At 52.1% G+C, this 21,994-nt stretch overlaps 1 protein-coding gene across 8 annotated transcripts in view; it reads right to left on the reverse strand.

Annotated features, from left to right (window-relative positions):
• LOC144174242 (E3 ubiquitin-protein ligase TRIM33-like) overlaps window positions 1-21,994 on the reverse strand; it is a 156,797-nt gene that overhangs the window by 65,060 nt on the left and 69,743 nt on the right. The window contains exon 1 of one of the 8 annotated variants that reach the window (XM_077702815.1): window positions 18,757-18,904. The exons of the other annotated variants lie outside the window; for them this stretch is intronic. The gene's annotated coding sequence lies outside the window, so the exon portion shown is untranslated. Of the gene's footprint in view, window positions 1-18,756; window positions 18,905-21,994 lie in introns of those variants that run through there. 8 annotated transcript variants of the gene reach the window in all.

The following is a 21,994-nucleotide window of genomic DNA, read 5'->3' on the forward strand; positions in this document are numbered from 1 at the left end:
CTTTGCACAATGGACACTAAGTTACCAGTTATCGCGTAGAAGAACGACCACTACTTGCTCGACGAGTTAAAATAATAAACAGCAATTAACCAACGTTTATTTGCTCGTTTAAACCATATAATGGCAATAAATATGCCAAAAATTTAAAGCGCTTACTTAATTTGTTACGCAGAATCCGCACTTGTTGCAAATGCGGTGCATCATTGCGAATCCACACGCGCTGTCCACTGGAAATGTGCAAGTGTTAGCGCGCTGCTGGGGTATGATGATGGGGTATGTTTCACAGTTGTGACTAGTTTTGCAACGCTACAAGAAGAAATGCGAAAGCGCCAGCATTTCAGAAACTGCAGCTGGTGTTTTAAAATGTGTTTATTGTAATCAAAATGATGGTAGTTGCCCCACACGATTACCGAACATTCAACTGATGTATTTCCGTCGCCTTTAACCGCGCATGTCAGCTGGGGCACGCTGTGAGCAGTGCGTGCGCGTGCAATGAAACCTTACTAGTGACTCGGCTACACCCTACGAGGGGAGGCGTTTTCAATCACAGCGCCACCGATATCCAAAAGCGCGTCATGCAAACGCGAGTCTCACCGTTGCCAAATTGGTCCCCACATCATTGACATAAAAGAAAGGCACTCCTTAATCCTAATTAGTACAATGTTTTCACCTTGAGCCCAACAAGGAAACGTGAAATAGGGAGACGAAATTCTGCTCCACTACGGCACCGCACCAGATTTTTGCTGAAGACATGTTAGTGTTCTGTCATAAACACGCGTATATGTAATGCAAAATAACGACAGTGCAAAATAACGAACTTTTGCTTAGATCGCACTCGCCTCCCGACTAACGCAGGCCAGCAGCCACCATAAGCCTGGAGGAGTCAACATGGCGTCGGCGTCGACTAGGCCTATCGGGGTCGACTAGGCCGGCCCGCCTGGTTCCCGCTCTGGGAGGCACGCCATGGCAACGCTCGTCGTCAAAGGAGTAACAGACAAAACGAAAGCGGGAGGGGGATCTGAGTGGGGGGAGAGTAGCCGGCAACGCACGCCCCTACCCACGGCGCGCCTGTCAGGCCCCCGCCACCGCCAACGTGGCGCCGGCGAGGGCAGCGGCGGCAGCTCCTGCCGAGCGGGCTCAGCTGCGCAGGAAGCCTGGCCCCGTGGGCCGGGACCGAAGCGAGAGGCAGGGAGTGGGGGGCGCGAGGCCGTTTCCCCGGGACGCCTGCCAAGCGGCCGCCAGCGACCGGTTCCATCCGGGGAAGCCGAGCGAGACAGCGCGCCGAGGGCAGCGGAAGCAGCTGAATGACTCTCGTGGCCAGCCGCCCGAACAAAGGGCACTGTGGGAACAGCTGAAAGAACCGCCTCTGTGCCAGACGGGGCCCCGTCCTCCGCAGCGAATTAGTTATACGCACGTGTGGAAGATGGACAACTGGAAAGAGCAGTGGCAGGCTTATCATCAAAACTCAGCCGACAAGCTTTGGTTTCCAGGCGCCCAAATGAATGCCCTGTAGTTAGTGGTCAATTAGATCGAATATCAGCGTATTAAGGGAACGGTACTTCTGCCCAGAGGCACATAGCTTACAGCTATAAAACATCACCGTCCCCAGCGTTTCAAAGCACCTGATTAAAGAGCAGCGCGAATTGCTAACTGCACTGGCTCGCATTCAGCGTTTCTAACAACCGGTAGAATGCTATGGCATTGCAGAGGATCGTATGAATGTGGGGCAGAGCTATCACTCCTGTTCGCTTTTAGACGTGGCCAAAGAGTTCAGGTGCCAGATGGCCTCACACCCTCCAAAATACAACACCACTTACGCAGCATACCGGTCCCACTCAGAATGAAGATTTACACACGGATACATTCAAGGACAAGGAGACCAAGGGTGTCGAGACCGTAAAGCTCTCCGTGGCAACAATAACGGCACTCGCAAGGCCGTTGATGTGCCCGTCGATAACGATGGCGTGTTAAAAACAAATGCCGCCTTGTGACCAAAGCTCTTAATCTAGGAAAGTGGGTGCGGCAAGCTAACAAAAACACTGTGTCTGACTGCGCCACTGCTGAATCAGCCATCTGACTTGCAGCACACGTGATGGCGGGAGGAATGCTTCGGACAGGCACGGTATGGCCTTCCGCTATCTCACGAGAGCAGTTGGAGCGTGTTTTCAAGTCCAAGTCTGCGCAGTACAGAAGTAGACAGGCATTGTTAATGCAGTGCCCAAGGGGATGATGCATGGCTGCGCCTCATCGCAGTCAAGACGGTGTCTCGTACGCTCAGCCATGGCTATCCTAATGTTTTTTCGCGGCTTAAATCACCACTGATTCTTCTGCTTTGCGTAAAAGGGGTGTTTAACGGTACCGTTGTGCCTCATACGGTACCGAAGGATCTGCACACTTTACATTGTGGTCTGTAGACGCGGTGGGGCGGGGACCCAGAGGCGGGGCTCCTGGATAGAGGATTTAGGGGTCCAGCGGCCGTGGGCAAGCTTATTCCCCCGTATATCCCGGTGTGCAAGCACCCAGTTCATTGTCATCGCAGGGTTTCCACAGTCGCAAGTACGTGAGCTACGCTGTCACCCGGTAAGTGTTGGGCTGCTGGCTCTCCGTGGGTCAATATCTACACCTCTGGAGAAAAGTTTCCGCCGGCCCCACCCAAGCGTGCGTCTTTCATTTCAGCGCTGGGGATATTGGAGGGGAGGTTTTTATTTATGTATGAGTATTTTTTTTTTGTTTCTACATCCGTGGGCCTTCTTTCAGGGCTAATGGCTGGCGTAGTTAGACCGAGTAATGGGGGGAATATGGACTGCCGGTCTCCGGAGGTTGCTCAGCTAGGATCGGGTTCTCTGGTCTGTTGGGAACACTTCCGGCTTTATAGAAACCGTCGTGCCAGTGCTCGAACACCTCCGCGTCCTATTCCTCGTTTCCTCTTTGGCTTTTCTTAGTTCCCTCCGACGCCACTGCACTGGCTTACGGTGCATTTGGTTCTCTACCATGATCTTTTTTCGTAAGCCATTTGTCCGCTATGCGGACTTGGGTTGGTCTGCTGACGTTGTTTCATTTCACTCTTCCTCTCGGGTGTCGCACTTGATGCTTGCTGACTCACCACCGGCAGCGTGCACACATGTGAGCTCTACAGCGTGCTTAAATAAAGAGGTACTTTCAGTGAGAACATTATTGCACGCGACTGTTAATTGCTGCGTGCCGCTGTGGAAGACCAGCAGACGTATGGTAAGGGAAATCCCCTGTTCCCTGTAACTTCTGTGCGCGAGCAGTGGCTCTGTTTGTGCGGTTCTGTTCGCAGACATTAACACGAAGGGATGAATTACCCAGCTTTGCCATTTGCTGCGATTGCCAGCAACCTCGAGGGATCTGATATTTGTCAAAAGCGGCTTCCATTTAACGAAGGTGCCACAGTCACAAAAAAATGGTGTTTTAGTGATCGCTTCTGTTACGAAAAAAAGCTTTTCGAGCAAAAATAATGCGGCTACCACATAAAAAAGGTCAAGTTTGAGCTGAACTTCGTTGTTTCGTGCTTTCCGTTTTTACGGGCCTTATGGGCCGTCCTTCTTTCCTTATGGGCCAATTTCACTTTTATCCGTATACGGGGAAAACCTTTTCACCTCCTGGTCAATGTAAAACACTTAGCATGTCAAAGGACACCGAAACGGTTCTCCGTTTGGACAAGCCGCAGCAGAAAAGCGACCGCGGCCCGACGGTAATTTCAACGGAACACACGCAGCTGGTCAAAGGCATGCACACGCTAAAGCTCTTTTCACTGTCCCTGCTCCTCCAACCCTACGCCGGAAGAAAAGGCACGAAATGTCGCAATAAGGGCTTGCCTTATGACCCAGAGATGCCTTTTTTTTTTAGGGCGAAGCCGTTAATACGCCTTCGCCTGGATCTTTCTATCGTTCGTCGTCGTCCGCAGAAAAATATTTAAGTATTTAAGTTCACTCCCATCCAATCCAACACTTCCACCCACGTCAATTCCCGTGTTTACTGAGCGCGTGACACATGTTAACTCCTTTGCACCAAAAGTAGCCTCAACCCTTACGAGCCAAGAAACCCCCTGCGTCTCTTGGTTCTGCTTACCACGCGATCAGACAATTACCGGTCTTGTCTCGCACACTAAAGCGTTAACGTCACTAGCCATACAGAGCTCCCCGTCTTTGGTAAGGCCTAAATGTCCGCTCTTAACGTGCGATATGCAAGCGTAACAAGCGATTTATTTCCTCGTGCTGGCAATCGAGTGGACAAGGGTTTGAGCAAAAGCGCCCTGCAGCTCTTGCGTTCCCGAACACGATACTTTGTTTTGACATCTGCATAAGGGGAGGGACTATTCGCGTACCATGAGATGCCAAAAAAAAAAAAAAAATTGGCCGCGTATCTGCGCCTTTCGTTGCAAATGTCGACAAAAGACGATAGTCTGTCGACAGTTGCCGAGCAAATGCCTCCCATTGCTTTCCCGCTCACCCCTCGTGTTGTTCCTCTTGTGTCGCGCTCCTCCCAAGGTAAACACGCTAAAGGTTTGCCCACGTCAATTTAAATTTACCGCGTTCCACTGCTCCAGGCCGGGTGCCTTCAACGTTGATAGAACAGCGTTGCCCTAGTCCACGTGCGTTCCAAGCAGAACGTGGAACCTATCTAGTGGTATCTTTCGTAACTGTTCCGGCTTGATTTCTTAATATGACGCCAGAAGCTATTGTGGCGCGGGCGACAGCAGGCCACAGTGATTTTTTTTTCTGCAGTGGATGTAGTATTTCATTTCGCAAAAATCAAGCATCTATGAATTTTTTATAAAGGTACACTGTAAATATTCCTTGGTATTAATTTTCTCTCTTAATTTGGTGTTCTTGTTTAACAATGCTGACAAGTATGAACATATAAACCGGATTTAGACGTTTAGATTTGGCTGTGTGTATACAAAACTATTGCGTGGAATTCGTTTCTCTTTGGCCGGGAGGCTGAATCGAGTCACAGACAGACAGACCAAAATTTCTGGGTTTAAGTAGCCCAAGAAAGACTGTCGTCTTTAAATTTGTTTTGCCATTTTGAAATCGCAGGTCCCAAGCGTAGCAGGCGCGGCTTAAAATCCGTCATGAAACAGAGGCGAGAGCAGCGAACCGGGTCTGTTGCTGGGCGACGACGACCATAGCGCGCTATCACCCAGCCACAAATGGCAACGACTGCACAAAAAAGAGCGACGAGGCAGAGACCAGCTACAGTGCGCTCTATCTACACAGTAAATTATTACCAACCCTCAGTTTAGTTTGCTACGGTTGAGGCTTGAGTAGGTACATAATTAACAGAGAGGGGAAAAGCGCAAAACGATTGTCATTTTTTTCTTCGTATTATGTATCGTTCGTTTTGCGCTGTTCCTTTCTTTGGTAATGTGTCATTCTAGTACACTGAGCCTTACGAGCGGCGATCAGTGTCCACGGCGACCAGATTACTTACATTCATCGTTACACAGTACTGTACTTCAAACTAAAGCAGGGGTCATGGGCTCTAAAGGAGGAGTTAAAATAGGAGAATCGAAGTAAAAGAGGGCGAACAACGAGGACACAACACCCAAAACTCATACTTAAAGCTTCCGACAATCGGTCACGGCATGGTAACACCACAAGTCAGCCGCGGTTGTCACCGCCGAGACGGCTTGAAAAAAGAAGGCGTCAAAGCGGTGAGTAAACAACGTGACACCAGCACAAATATTTTTAGAGATGATAATGTCTGTACTTCCAAGACAATGAGTGCGGCGCAAGCGTTGTCCTGTAAATGTTTGCAGACGAGTGTCAATTAGTGTTGAGGAGCAAAAATGTAAGAAACCGACAAAAATGCAGCGTGTACATGAAAAACCTGGAGTAACGATTCACATTTATTCCGCCATGGTTTCGCACAAAACATGAGCGCACTCAGCTTTATGCCGTAACACGGTCGGCAAAGCAGAAAAACCAGCCAGCTAAGACAGTGCAAGATACAGTTGAAACACCACTGCAAGAGATTGGTTAGTCGTGCCTATATGCACGACTAAATGACGTGCCCCTCAAAAATTATGTTCACACGCATGCACGCCTGGTCAGCCCCATGCGGACATCGTCAGTGCAGCCGCAACGACGGATGAAAGAACACAAAGGCGCCCCCTCCCCCTCATCCTCCACCACCACCACACTAGTGCGCAACTGAAAACAGCTTACAGCGAGCGAGATGCTCGTCCAAACCCTATTTGAGGAAGCTTCACGCAGCGCCGCCTTGCGGATCGATATGACTCCCTGCGAACGGCACGCAATCTTCCAACGAGAGCTTGGGGAAGAACCATAGTACGCCTCAGCCAGCCGGTCGAAGCATGAAGCAATCACTCCGGGCAGCCAGATGTACCACAGTTTATTATCTCGCTTCCGGACGAGGCCACCGACCCTTCCCCCTTGCTGCCCCGGCCGCCACCCTCTCCACGCCAGCTGTACAAGCAGCGCACATGGAACATCACAGCGCGCAAACACCAGAACAGGCTGAAAAGAATCGATTGGCCGTTGCCACGGAAACGCTGAACAGGCTTCCCCCTCCCCTACCCCCGGTCACATTGGCCACCCTTGCCGTTAGGCCGTTCATCTCTCAACCAGGGATGACCCTCTAATACCGCTCCCAACACGCCCTCGCTTCCCACTGCGCTTGAAGGGTTGGCTTCCCGTTTTCCCGACAGCGGCAGGACATCTATCCGTTCTCCATTCGCTCCTCTCGGTTTCCCCAGTCGGAAATACGCGCTTGTAATCAACGCCGACGTCATCAGTCAGCTTAGTGAAAATACGGTGGCCCCCTCTTTGCTCAATTAGCACTCTTCACCTATCGAGTTCAAGCATAAATATTAAAACTAATGTTTTAGTATATGGTCCAATAAACGCATTTTCTACTTTATCCCCCCCCCCCTCCCTCCCTTATTGACTGAGGGTCGGCTGCAAACACAAGTCCAATAACATCAGATTGGAAACTCTCCAATCTTGCCTTCTTTCCCGCCACCCGCGATCAGTCACTCGTCGACAATTTTCCGTGAACCTCCATCGCACTGCCTCCGAAAGAATTCGCGGTGCCTGTTCAATATCTGCGCCTCGTTCCTTCCTGCACGATTTCCTGCTAGCACAGACGAACGCAAAAGGCAAACAATACGCCCGAGGGGGGAAAAAAGAAGCCGGGTCCGACGGCTGCTGCACCTCTTGCTGGGCCGACGCCCTATCTCCCCTCAGCCGCGGTGCACGCACACGTCGCTGGAGGGCTGCCAACCCGCGTATCAGGGCGGAAACTGATCGATCCGCCCCCACTGCTTCCATCTTCCCACGTCACGAGCCGCGAAGCCCCAAAGCCCAAACGCGGCAAACAGCACGAAGAAGCCAAGGAGGAGAGGAGCAGCTGCAGAAGCGGCCGCACACCTCTCTCCTCCCGAGCACCATCGACGCGACGCCGACCAGCGTTCGGGCAAAGTCACTAACCGCACTGCGGCCGCACTCATTACTTGCTCCCCAATGTACCCTCTCGACTCATCCCCTTCTCCCGGATCATTCCCGACATCCTCCGACGAGGCTCCCGAAAGTTGTGCACTCGAAGCAGGTTCTTCTCTGGGGACAGGCAGTGTTTCCCTTCCTTCGCATCAGTGCTCTGAAGCGGAGGCATATGAAGGCTGGCTGACTGCAGTTCGCTTTAACTTTAGCCTTCGCGGGGGTTTTGAGTGGACTCGCCAAGTGCCGTGAGACGTTGGACACGTGCAAAGACGAGCTTCCGCACACGAAGGTAGTGCCTTTGCCAGACCTTCTTCAAGCAAACCAGGTGATGGCGCAGCTCTTTGCCTCAACTACTTAAATAAACCCCGAGTATTGGCTTTTTTTGCCCGGAATCGCAGGCCCCAAGCTGTGCTACTATTCCATAACTCGATGCAGTATCCGTGTTCGTGGACTGCAGAGGGGTTGCTGATTACCACTGGACCGATGTGGACTGCAGCCGCGATCCACGTTTGTACCCTGGTACAGGTTCCGAAGATCGGACGGACGCCGTTTTCTAACAAGGTCACTGACTAGGCATGCACAGCGCCCGTCAAAGGACATGAGCTCTATCCCACTCGGGCGAGTCCCCAGAACCGTATGCAATGCCCACCTGAGCTCTTGGAGTTCATGAATAAACCAGCAACAGTACCTAATGACTTGGGTAGTACTACTATCCAAAGTTTAGGGAGAATGCATTTTTACAAAACACGTTCGCACGGTAAGTGATGTACACTGAAGTCTGTAGGAAAGAAGGACGCAGAGCAGGCGAAGCAGGATTTCGGCGCACGTCCCAAGGCTCTCGGGACCACCTCCACGCCCTTCCACGATAAGGTGCCGGACTACCATCCGCACGGCAAGGCCCGCGGGCAAACTAAGCAAGCGTAATGAACCTCCACAACGCACGCGGAAACGCCCTCCTTTCCTTCCAAGCTGCAATGGCTTCCCGCAAGAACGCGGTCGTCACAGCGCGGAACCGAAACGAAGGAAAGCAGAAATGGGGCCGGCTACGGGGCCTGTTTTCAACCGCGACGACTGCCAGCCGGGGACGGCAGCAGCAGCAGACTTTGCTCGCCGGCGAGGTCAACTACACTTGCCGACGCTCGCCGTTGACCTACTTTCGACGCATGAGCGTCCGACGGCCTATCTCACCGTCCCGCTGCCGCCTATTTACTGCCAAAGACGACCCTTCCCCCTGAGACTGCGGGGCTCAATTCACACGGTCGAGGACGCACGTCCGAATGGTCGCACGCCAGACGTTGGTGCCAGCAAGATGACCACTAGTGCAAAACAAACAATGACACGCAGGATTACTGCTCGCTGATACAGCACTCCACGATGGCCACGACACGGCTTGTGGAAAGGTCGGCCCCGGCCTTAGTCCGGCACCAGCTGCGCTATGGTGGGAGGACACCAGAAATTCCCTATCCTCTACACTCTGCAACATCCAGCAGCGACACATGAAGCCTTACGGTAACGCCGAACCGGCTTCCCCGTCCCCCGGTCACATTGGCCACCCTTGACGTTGGGCCGTTCATCTCTGAACCAGGGGTCACCGCACATCCTGGAGACAAGCCGAGCTGTTTAGGAAGCCGCTGTACCCGAAATCCGAGCACTGCACCACTACAAAGGCAGGCCCTTACTGCACGTACTGAAGCGTGACACCGGCCCTGTTGATTCGCTTAAAAGTAAACCCAATCACAGGACGAGTTGGTTAGGATAAGAATCACGAAGAGCAGGCAGCTCACGCCAAAAAATAAACAGCACACGGCGAAGAAAAACCAATCCTTTGGCCACAATAATAGCTACGCGTGGCAGACTCTTAGTGGCATGCACGTCAGTGAGTTCGTGCAGAATACTGCAGTCAAAGGTGACGGAGAACATTTCAACTGATATTCCTATGCTTCCCAATGGCACCTCACATCTCCCGTTGACGACTCTATATATATTACGCCGTGACCGCACGTGGTACTACACTACGCGCCAGGTGAAGTAGAGAATCAAACGAGGCAGATCTAGGTGCGAAAAATATCCATCTATAAGCTTTCTGGCAACAAGATGTGCGCAGTTGGAGCCAAACAAGAAACGACCTAGCGCACTGCCGTACCTTCCTGGTGCAGCGCTTTCTTTGCAGAAAATACCCCAGAAAACTGCAGACGTGAACTTGTTTTTAAATATTAACAAATTCACGCTCTACTGCGCGTTACATTAAGGGGCGGCAAAGCCGCACACGCAGGAGGCATCCAAGGAACGATGTGACAGTGTGGGGTTCACTTGAAGACTTTATTTGCACACATATGTGTAGGGCGCAGCAACTGGAGTAGGGCACAAACAGAAGGGAGTCTCGGTGCCCTCAAAGGGCGATTTTTGGCGGCGGTTCGTGTGCGCACGCACGCACGCGCACACAAACACACGTCGCGCTCCGACGGCTCTCTGTCTGACACGTAAACGGCGGATGCGTTGACACCCGATCGCTGGAAGAGAATAACGCCCAGGCCGCTGAGGATAAAGGGTTGCTGTGCCAATCCTCGACTTCGGTTGCTGGACTCGGCGTTGCTAAAACCTTTCCTGACTGCTCCCTCGTCAGCGGCGCCTAAGCGTGGGACACGCCGGCTGAGAGCATTCTGGTGCTCCGCATACGCAGAATTGGAGAACTCTCAGAAACAATACCGGCGCAGTGATCACCGTAGATGACCAAATGTTGCTATCAGCGAGTGAACACAGAAGAGTATACCAGAGAGCTCGCAAGGTTCTCAAGACCGTCGAAATGATGTCCGGGAAGCTCCTTAAAGGTGAAGTCTTTACCACATGAGCCAATGCTTTTTTGTCAACTACCATGGCATGTCGAAAGGAACGCACTACCAAACTGGAATCACTCTTGGAGGCAAGTTATGCGGCAGTAAGTAAAATTTGCTGTTGCACGATAATCTTCCTTCTGGACAGACTAGCGACGATAGCAAGGACGATGTTGAAGCATCAAGACCCCAAAAACACTAAAAAATTATTTTGCTGATGCATACAGTAAAGTTGTGCGAGGGAGTGTTATCTCCACGAAGCGCCGATTCTTTCTCTTTTTTGGTTCTGTGCTACCACGAACTTAAGATTGTAGACGTGCAACTTATTTTTCTCCATCACACACCTAAATTAAGGTCATTTGGTTTATCCGAACATCACGCTTCACGGCCCGGCATTAAACACAAAGACGAGCTAGACGGGGAAAGTTTAGCAGGTCATGCCTTGAGCGCCACCAATATTCGCCATCCGAGTCAGCACGATCCCCTGGACACGAGTCGGCAGCGGGTTGCTCGCACAAGCGAGCGGACGTGCCAGGTGAACATCGTGGCAAAGTGACTTTTAGCCACAGGGCAGCTGGCATTTACAGGCGCAAAGATACGCCTCCGCTACTGCACGCCGTCCGCAAATAAAACAGCAGCAGCCGCCTCGGTGTCGAGCGCTCGCCTGCTGCACATTGCAGGCAGGTGCGCGTCGGGCCGCCGGTGAACTGGAGAAAGCTGCTGGGCCTTGTGCCCAGAGCCGCCCGGAAGCACATTAATATGGGCGTGCCCCCAATGCACAAGAACATAGCCTACGCGTTTCGAGTAACTGGGCGCGCGTCAGGGATTTATGCACCCCCCCCCCCCCAGCACCCCTCAATCGCTTGGGGCCAACACATCCATCGTGTCATCACATCCAACGAGCAGAAACATCCTATTTCGCGCCGTTACATCCACCGTGCCATTACATCCAACGAGCAGACACAACCAATTTCCGCCACTGCATCCAACGTGCCATTACATCCAACGCGCCATTACATCCAGCGTGCCATTACATCCATCGAGCAACTTCGTCCAAAGCCGTGTAATTACATCCAATTTCGGTCAGTGCATCCAATGCGCCACCACATGCAACGTTGCATTGCTTCCAGCGCGTAATGCCCTGTTGCCGAACATAACTACATTGGAGAGTTTTAGTATAGCGGAAAGCACTACTTTAGCGCGCCGATAACGGTAGCGGGCGACGCGCTATCCGTTTGCGATTGCGGCGCGCAAACGTTAACGCCACAGCTAAAACGCTATACTAAAACTCTCTATTTCTAGGCTTAATTTAACGCAGTCTGACTGAACTCCGTGAATGGAGTATTTTAGCGTAGCGGGCAGCGTGCGCAACGCTACGCCTTCTATTCCACGTGTAAGTGTTGTTTGGTACGAGTTAATCACTCCTAATTCGAGTGCCGCCATGAGAACGGCAGGTGGTGCAGACGGGTTTTCGAGAGACTCTAAGTTTTGTAATAAACAAAACATTGATTTTTGCAACACTTTAATGCTACTATTCCGACTGATAATCTTTTTCTAACTGCAGCGTTAAACCATCTCATTATCATTTATAAGTTAGGTTTTTACTTTGTTTAACAGCACGGAAGAACGCTTAGTGCGCAAGTATTTTCCGCAGCAATCGTGCACGTCAAAGCAGCGTCCTCGAATATGAGTGACGTTGGACGTTGAAAAAGAATGTCTTTAATTGAATAATCAATTCAAATAACATTTACAAGAAAAGCAAGCAAATGAAAGAGGATCGAGGAACTATCCTCAACAAACATTTAGACAAAATCACTTGAAAAGTATGCGGATTCATAAGTAGGCGTTAAATAATCACAATAAGAGCGCAGATGCGTCCTTAAAAAAATAGATCTTGGAGATCCTGTCCAAACACAAATCAAAATAAAAGAAAAATTAAAAATTTTGTGTTCATGCACCGAAAGTTCTTTAAAACCCGTAATTTTTTTGTTCTGTACCGAGATTTTGGACCGAAGGGGCTACGGAATACCGATGGACGTTCGCCGTGCACGGGGTCAGCCACCTGTTTTCCCGAATTCCTCTCGACGCACGGGAAGAGGGGAACGAGCGTGCATGGCGCCTGCTTGTCCGGGAGATCGCCTAAAACTCTCTCCCTTGGGTTGGGCCGCCGCTGCAGTTTGTGTGGCTAATTCGGCGCTGCAGGTTCGGCTAGCCAAGGCAACCCATTCGGGGTGCCAAGGCACTATTTTTTTCCGACGAACGCACGGAAGCGAAAAAGGTCACGGGGGCGACAACGGGATGGGAAACGAGAAGGTGTGGATAAAAAAAATCTTCAGAAGGATCCTCAGAAATCCTCAGGCGCCCAGGAACCACCACAGGAACAAGTCTTGATGCGACCGCTCTTGGTCACAGCTCCGGACGAACTCGTTGAAGGATGCGTGAGCGGTCGTAAGCGAAGCCGCCTCTGCCCCCCCCCCCCCCCCCACTGTCCGTCCCCAAAGGTCAGGAGGAGGACAGGAAAGCCTTCTCTGACGCCGCGTAAAACGCCGCCGGCTAGGCCCATACAAACGGTTGCGACTCGCTGGCGTCGGCGGACGCCACACCTCGCTCCCGCCGACGGAGAGGGACACAACAAAGCCACGAGAAGGGAAGGGGGTCATCGTCCCGACAGGGTCTATCGATGCTGCCATAATTACTCCTTTCCTCTTTGGAAGGGTGAGCAACAACATCCAACGTGCCATTACATCCAACGTGCCACTACATCCAACGCGCCACCACATCCAGCCAGCAACTACATACAACGCGCAGCTGCATTCAAAAGCATGTCAATACATCCATCGTGCCATTACATCCAACGTCGACAAATCCAACGTCGACAACGTCGACAAGACTCGTCGACAAAATATTAGAGTTTCAGCTGTCCGTCTGTTCCGTTTTAGCATAGCGTGCTCCGTCCGCTAACGCTACGGCGGCGGGTAGCGGGGCACGACTGGGGGAGAGCAAATTCGTCATGGTGGGGTGGATTAGTTCCGCGTGGCCTGCCTTCGCCATGCCCGCTCTTTCCCTCCGCTGAGGGGCAACCTCCTCGCACTCCCCACGCGCGCATGCGCAGTTCCGGTCCCGCTACCCGCTAACGTTAGCGTAGCGTACGGGAGCCGCTATGCTAAAACTAGGCAGTTTTAGCATATCGTTACCGTGTTTGCGGGAGTAGACTGCGCAGCGCGAGAGTTACCGCGAACGGTAACTTACCGGCACAGGCTTCACCGTCGCCAGCGCTTCCGGTAACACGGGAAACGGTAACGCAAACCCGGTAACGATATGCTAAAACTGCCTAGCATAGCGGCTCCCGTACGCTACGCTAAGGTTAGCGGGTAGCGGGACCGGACTGCGCATGCGCGCGCGGGGAGTGCGAGGAGGTTGCCCCTCAGCGGAGGGAAAGAACGGGCATGGCGAAGGCCGGCCGCGCGGAAGGCAGGCCGCGCGGTTACCGTGTTGACCGGGACCCGATGCGCGCGCGGTAGGGCGAGGAGGCGCACCCCTCCGTGACGAATGCACGGGCGTGGCGAGGGCCGGCCCGCGGAACTAATTCCCCCTACCGAGACCAATCCGCAAGTGCCCAAGGAGCCGAAGCTCACAGCTTCCAAGGGCGTGTTTGCATTTCACACTGTCGCCCCCAACCGGTCAATGGACTGCACCTCGAAACTACTGCAGAAGCTTTTGTTCTCCTGTGCCCGCACGAAGGCCGAAGCCATAGCTTTAAACGTGCTTGCTCCTTCTGCAGCAGACGAGTTCAAGGCTGACCTGCAGGGTGCAAAATTCATCTCGGTGTTCTGTGATGCATCGAGCCAAAGGATAGGAAGGTGTTTCCGATAATGATCCGCCACTTCAGCTCTGCGGCAGGAGGCGCAAACGCAGCTGCTGGGTGTCGACACCTCGCCAGGTGAGACTTCAATCACGGCGAGCCAGTACATTATAAACGTGCTGGAAACCAACAACATTGCGTCGACGTTGGTTGCATTTAGTGCTGACAATGCCAACTGCAGCTTCCGTGGTGCCGCGCGGAACGGCAAGAACAACGTCTTCTCAAGAATGCAAGATGCTTTGCCTCAGAAGACAATCGAGGTTGGCTGCGCAGCACACGTAGTCCACAACAACATCCAGACTGCCGCCATTTGCCTGCCACTTGACATCGAAGCTGTGATTGTTAAGATCTATTCCTACTTTTACATCCATACAGTGAGGGTAGAATCGTTCAGAGTTTTGCGACTACCCGTCAGTGCAGTACCAGCGACTTCTGGGCTACAGCAAGACCAGGTGGTGGACATTTATGTCAGCTGTTGAGAGGGTTCTCAAGCTCTTTCCGGCCTCTAAGGCCTACTTTTTGTCGATAGACAAATGCCCATCTCCGATCATGATTTTTTTGAAGATGCATGTGGAGAACTGTGGCGCTACTTTCTGCACAGCCAAGCTGCTACGTTCCAAGCTACTGTGTTACAGACTGAAGGAGACGTAAAACCTGAAATTGAAATCTACAAAGCCGTGAGCCAGCCGCGCACTAAGGTCGAAAACAGGCTGCAGCGGGCATTCTTGCCATTAAGTGCGCGTTCAAGTATAACGTCACTCGAGGGAGAAGGAGAAGTGCGAAGAGGATTGGTACCAGACATTGCAAAGAAGTTCTACCAGACCTGCGCGTCGTACCTCGAGCGTTGGCGCAGCCAGTTTGATGAGATTAGTAATCTCTCGTGGGCTTCTCTCGAGTCAGCGCCACTTTGGGACGACGTGCAGAAAAGTGAGCAGCTCATAACCTGGCAGTTCACTCATCTCTCTATTCATGAGAACGCATTAGTCGACGAGGTCTGCAACGTTTCACGATACCTCACGACCGGAAAGCTGGAGGAGTGGAAGAGTGAAAAGAAACCGGTTGGGGAGCGGTGGGTGGACGTGCATCAGCACTTCGAGACAAATGACGTGCCTTGACAACATCAGGGAATCGTCGAGTATACCATATGTGCTGGCCAGGCACAAGCGCACCAGTGGAAAGGGTGTTTTCCCTGATGAACAAGATGTGGACTGCGGAGAGGACGCAGCTTCATATGGCCACACTTAAAGCAATGCTATTGCTCAAGGTAAACGGGCACATGACGTGTGACCAGTGCTACGGACACATCAGCGAAAATGAAGCACTGCTGAGGGCAACTCATTCCAGCAAGAAGAACCAGTTGCTGGCAAGAACAAGGAAGGCCGCATGGGGCAGATCAGCAATAAAAAGTTTAAACCGTGTTTACGTGTGCCGCATTTTGTAGCGTAAGCTGCACTGGCCGAGGTTGAGCAGTTTCGCGTAGACCTTGAAAGGTGTGCTGCGCAAGCGCGAGGAGCACTGGATTGGATTAAATTGGATTGGAATCCAATCCAACTGGAGTACGGGTGTGTAGAGAAGTGGATCTGCACATTCGCCGGTGTGCGCATTCCAGAGGAGTGACGCCATAGCCCGCGGCAGACGCACTGGCGCCGGCGCGTGCCCAGCTGTGCGCCTCCGTTGCGCCAGAGCCGCTTGATAGCCGTTTCACGTGGCTCCTGGAGAGCTGTGCTGCGCATGCGCGAGAAGCAGTGACTGGACTGGATTGGAAATCGTTTTAGCAGCAGTAAGCATGATAATCAGCTAATCCTAGACAACCAGGAAACCCAAGAACCAAGAATAACCAGCTGAACCTTAGCTCACGCTACGTATGCCCTGGCAAAGCCGAGCTAAGCAACTGCTAATTTTAATTTTTTTACCCCCCCCCCCCCGTCCAGCTTTTTGGTCTGAGAAATATGGCCACTTTAGGCTGCAAGGCTACACGGATAATATCCTCATCCGCGGCTTGTCAGCCAGTTACACGTGCAAATGTATACTTTTGCAATGAAAGAGCAATTCTACTCGCAAGGCGCGTAGACGGTGGCGCCGCGTGGTGGCAGCAGGAGAAATCACTCCATGGAGAATCGGCGAGCGACGGAAACGTCGGAGACCGCACGGTGGCCCGCAGCGTTCGCCCGAAGTATCACAGGGATTTTGACGCCGTTTTCACGTGATAACAAGCACAACATTCACCGGATGCATGTTATGTTCTGAAGGGTCTCGTGCTTGATACACCGCGTGCAAATTTCAACGCGCTGCACAAAAAAATTGGGCCCATCTCCCCGCGAGGGGGACTCGAGTAAATGCGTCGCATAGGGCATGGGTGTATTGCGTTAACGTTTAGTGTTTTGGGAGTTGGTGGTAGTGAATGCGTTGTATCAGCAGCTTCTTGACGTAGTTTGAATGAGTCAAGGATATAAGGCGCGTTCGTAGCCTCCCATTCTGTGTCGGCTTTGTGGCGCAGCGGGTAGAGCACCATGTACATTGCGTTCCGCCCGCAGGGTCCAGGGATCGAAACCAGGCGCCGGATAGTATTTTTTTTATATAGTGTAGGGGGACGGGTGCGGACGACGACGGTGCGGACTACGACTACGGACGTCAACGCGGGTGACATCGTGAGTTACTGAAATGCTCTGCATTTAAAACTCGGAATCGAAACACGAACCGAACACAGTGCGCATGGTGTGTATTGTGATGTTAGTCCCTCGTCTTCGTGCAATGCTTTCAAATCCTTGAAATTATGTACCAACTCGTATAAACAACAACTCCGCTGTTACAGGGCGGACGCCTTTACTTTCCGTCACCCTTACTTGACGTTTGTATACATATCCCAAGTTCAATCCAGGTCGCAGATGTCCGTCGCCCTAATTGTGCAAGGGACGATAAGAACGTTGCTATAATTTCATTTCCTTCGTGCTCATGCTCTTACATAGCAAAGCAAGGGTGTGAGAGCGCAGGCATAACACATTTTAATAGTGAGATGTTACGCTGAACCATAATCTGTTTTCAAAACCTACCGCTGTTGACCGTTTCTTTGCTATGCGCATCGTGCGGACGTGTTTTCAGATATTATGGGCTCATATTAACGAAGCTGTTTGCCCGTACAACACAGCGAGGGCAGTTTGTGATTTTGGGACACCTTGGCGATCAACTCACATTTCACAGACAACAGGCTTGCCCAGGCGCGCTAGTTTAGAACCAGCATTACAATTAATGATTTACACGCGAAGAATTTTGTTTCTTCCTTGCATTTTCTTGTTTCAGAGAGCCGCTTCCAGCTATGCAGAAAATTCCCCGCATTTCCCCGATGGGAAGAATGTGAAAGTGCGAATGCACGAGTTGAATTTGCGCGGTTCAGTAATGTTCGCGAAAGAGAGATCACACACACACACACACAACTACAAAGAAAGAAAGATGCATTTATTCACAGACACCTATTTGTGTTGTCGTTGTACTTGATTGCTAGAGCGGATCTCAGCTTTGAAATTTCGTGTGTACTCCTTTAAGCAGGTGCATTAGCCCTTCTCACGCCCGATTCTTGGCCAATCCCCCGCGTGGGTATGTGCCATGTCAGCGGCCAGGCAGCGCGCGCCCATCTCCCCCCGTTGCCAAGGAAAACGAGGAGATTCCTGGCCAATCCCCCACGTGGGTATGTGCCATGTCAGCGGCCAGGCTGCGCGCGCCCATCTCCACGTGCGCGGACATCGCCGGTGGACGCAGGTTCAGGGTCGCTTAAGAAGTGCATTCGCACTTAAAACGTTAGGTGATACAAAGTAGCTCAAGCTGGTTAGCAGATTAACATTCTGCATACGTTCAAGCGTTTAATCAGCTCCCATCTGGAGCCAGCAAATTATTTTGGCTGGTTTAAATGTTTTTTTTTATAAGCAGCATCCAACGCTCTACTAATAGTGTGTCTTATCAAAATATTGGCTTTAATATGGGGCAATGCGACTACCACTGCCACGGCGTCAACCGCTCGGTATTGTTTTAAACAAAAAGACAACGTCACGCATAGGTAGTTTGGTTGGAAACGTTTATATCGTTGCCTTCGCTGGTGGTAGAACAGACCTAGTCAAGTAAACGGGCGTTAATAAAACACCTAGTAAGCTCGGCGCGTACTCTGATATGTCCGTACCGCTAATGAGCGAACTCTACTAATTGTGGCGGTGGCTATAGTGAACCAGCGATATTTGCAGGCAGAAACTTTGTAGCGTCACAGATCAAGCGCTGGCAGCCCTATCGCCGCAGCAAGCGACGTGAGCGGCTTTTGCCATATCTCTTCACCTTCGCTTGTGGGACGAAATGTTCTTTAGTTCCAATGTGGCGCGTAACATCTAAGTGAAGGACAGCCGTTAAAATATGGCGTCACCGCCACCTAACGACGTTAAAAAGTAGAGCCATTCCCTTTGCTTTCAACGCGCACATAACGGGCGGTCTGTATATGGAACCCCCCGATCCTCCTTAGGATAGCCATCTTGGATCGCTTTGCGCGCCTCCTATAGGGCGTTCCCCTTGCGAATACCAAAATGAAAGAAAAGCTTACCCTGGAATTCTCAGTGACAGTGGCGTTTTCTCGGGGCACCGCGTGTACGCATTCGTCAGTCTTTCTTTCCCCAGGAACTTGAACACGTGTGCCTTCGTGTCACCAGTGTAGTTGCCGCGGCATCGAGGTGCACAGCACTTGCACGCGCACGACATCTCAGCGTACTTCCTCTGGCATTGCCAAAACTTGCAGACACGAAGACACTCACAGGAACACGCAAAAAACGAGCGACTCAACGGCAAAGAGGTGCACGTGAAAAAAGACGCGCCGGGGAATCCGGAATCTGCGGCGCCGTAGGGGCACCCTGCAGCCGGACGTGTGATGCCGCCACGTCCCGGTGACAAGCTGGGTGATCGTTTCCGCGGGGCTCGCCAGCAGCACAGTGCGGCCCGCACTACCCATCCGCCCCATTAGCTGACGTAGAGCGAGTGGAAAGGGAGAAGGACTGAGGCTTCCTCCCTTTCCAGTCTATGTTGGGTCAACACGGTAACCACGGAACAGGCGTATCAGTGCTAGAACTTTCTATTATCGCCCAGCAGTGCCTCATAGCGTCACTAAATAAGCCTTTATTTAGTGACGCTAGTACCTCCCGCACCCACCCGTCACCCATCCCTTTCACGAGAATGTCACGGTAGCAGGCGCACGTTCCCGTGACTAATCTACAGTGGTCGAAGTGCCCCCTTTTCTTCACTTTTTTTTATTTTCGTTACTCCCTCACTGGTAGCCATGTGCTCACAGCATGGTCAGCATCAAACGTATTTGCCTCTTTCTCTTGCAATCCTTTTTTGTGTGCACGTACGAACTCACCACGAGCTGTCGAAAAAGAGGAAATATGTAGCGCTTTAAAAAATCACAGCTACTCCTGAAGCAGCAAGCTGAAGGGCGCCCTGTGATTGATTTTTTCCCCTGGCCGCCACCCAAGAATGACAAACCGGCAGCCCGTGCATGCGCAAATCGCCGCTGGAAAAAGGTGCATTAAGGTCCACTTGGGTCCATCCCCGTTCAGCTATAGGTGCTCTGTACCTTCGGCCATGTTGAGCAGTTTTGTAACGAACAAACTCATCTAATGTGCATTTTGTATTATCATCAACAACAACCCTATTTAGGTCCACTGCAGGACGAAGGCCTTCGCCCATTGACCTCCACCCGCTTCTGTCCCGCGCTGCCCGATTCCATTCTTTGCCCCCGAATCTTCTTATTTCGTCTCCCCATGGAGTTAATGGCCTTCCCCTTCTTCTAGTCTCTCGATGTCCATTCTGTTGCCCTCGTGGTTCACCCATTGTCAGCTCGTGGTACCACATGGCCGGCCATTACACTATCACATCATCTACTCGAGTTTGCCAACTAATCCAAGTTGCTGGTGTTCCGTCCCTAAGCGTTACTCCTATCCCCAATGGCTCCACGGCACGCTAGGCGGACCAAGGTTTGCTTTCTAGTTGTTTAGTAAGGCACGTGTAACCGTAAATACGGTCTGCATACCCTTCAAGCTCTTCGTACGTTTCGCAAGCCTCGACCACCACTTCTCCGCTGGGAACCAGCAACAACGGACCCTATATCTTTCCTACAACCGCATCTGGCTGATCTGGAAGACATCGGCCGCCTCGCAGATCTTTGGTCTGAACCCTTCAGTCGCGCGGTTCGAGAGGACAACCCTCTACGAGCTGAAGAAACTTTAGCAGTCGATGCAGGGCTGACGATAGGCCTGAACTAAACGTCGGCAACGTCAGCAACCCGACGTGCGCAAGGTATTTGGTTGCAATCCGCAAGGCTTACAAGGCGGTGCGACGAGAGAGGGAGGCCTCCCATAGCTGCCATAACTTTCGTTCGAGTGAAATACAGAGAAGAGTAGACAAGGCGACATGATGTCCCCTATCTCAACCAGGGGTAGGGAATGCACAAACGATTGATTAATTAATTGATGATTGACTGTAGGGTTTAACGCGCCAACGTAACGCAGGCGATGAGGCGCGCCGTAGTGGAGGGCTCCGGATTAATCTCGACCACCTGCGGATCTTTAACGTGTGCCGAAATCTCGCACTCACGGGCGTTTTTGCTTTTCGCCTCCAGCAGCAAAGCGGCCGCCGCGGAAGGGAATCAAACCCGCGTCCTCGTGCTCAGCAGCAGCGCAACGCCTTAGCCACTGAGCCACCGCGGCGGGTGGCACAAACAAGAAGAGCTGATCCGGCTCAGAACCCGGCCCAGCTCTTCGGCAGTTGGGAAGCCGCGCATCCGCGTGCGCAACGTCTTCAAGGAATGGGCGCGTTCTGCTGCCGGCTTTGCGTCGGTTCGAAGACGACGGAACACCATGTACGAATACACAAAGCAACGCGTTTTTGCGCCGTATCTCGGTGCACAGTTCATCCGTGGAAAATAATCGCCCGGCAACAGCGAGGGCGAAGCAATATAGCCATGGCTATGAAAGCGACGGAAACGCCCCTTCTTTCCTGCCTTCTTGGAACGAGTTTGTTTGCTGCCCTTTTTTAAAGCGCCTCCGGGATGCAAACACGTGGCGGAAATCCTGAAACAGCTCCCAACTGACGCGGTCCGCACCCAGACGACGCGCGTAAGCGTTGCCCTGTTCTCAGCTGCATGAAGCTACAACGACACGCCGTGCTTTAAGGCGTACTGACACCAAAATTCCTTTTTTATTGATTTTATCAATGCTTAACGGCCTGGCGAGCCCGAAACAGCACTTTAAATACTTGAGCGCGCGGTAATTCATTAGATTGGACGGCCTGAAAATCGACCGTTTGGTTTCCCGCGCTTCGAGCCCGGAGGGCGCGTGTGACATAATCACGGAATGACCACCGTTTTGTGCGGACGTCAAAACACTGCAAAGACCGGAGGAGGCGTTGTTTCGACCGCCCCATTGCCGGAGCTGAGCGGATGAGCCGCCTGAAGGCGTTAGGCCTAGCATCGCCACGTAAATTTGATGACCGCTTTCAATATGAGACCTGATGGCGGCTTCTGTTGCGATTCTGCGCTTTATTATCGGCTCCTTTCCAACGCGCGAAACTTTTATTTTTGGGAAGGGTGTCTTTCGGGGCAGCGGTTATGCCTGTAGCTCTGGCTACGTGTATCGCTTCGTGAACGCGTCAACGCCCAATCGCCGCTCGCCGGGCCGGTCGCGTGAAGTGACGTCCCGAATTTCTGACGAACGTTGCGAACGTTGGAGGCAGACGGCTACGTCACTTCTTTTCCTTCTCACGGAGTGATGTCACGCTAATGTCCATTCGCT

The sequence above is a fragment of the Haemaphysalis longicornis genome, unplaced genomic scaffold (genome assembly GCF_048455015.1).
Source record: "Haemaphysalis longicornis isolate Haplotype H1 unplaced genomic scaffold, Haemaphysalis longicornis Haplotype H1 scaffold_3, whole genome shotgun sequence".
NCBI lineage: Eukaryota > Metazoa > Arthropoda > Arachnida > Ixodida > Ixodidae > Haemaphysalis > Haemaphysalis longicornis.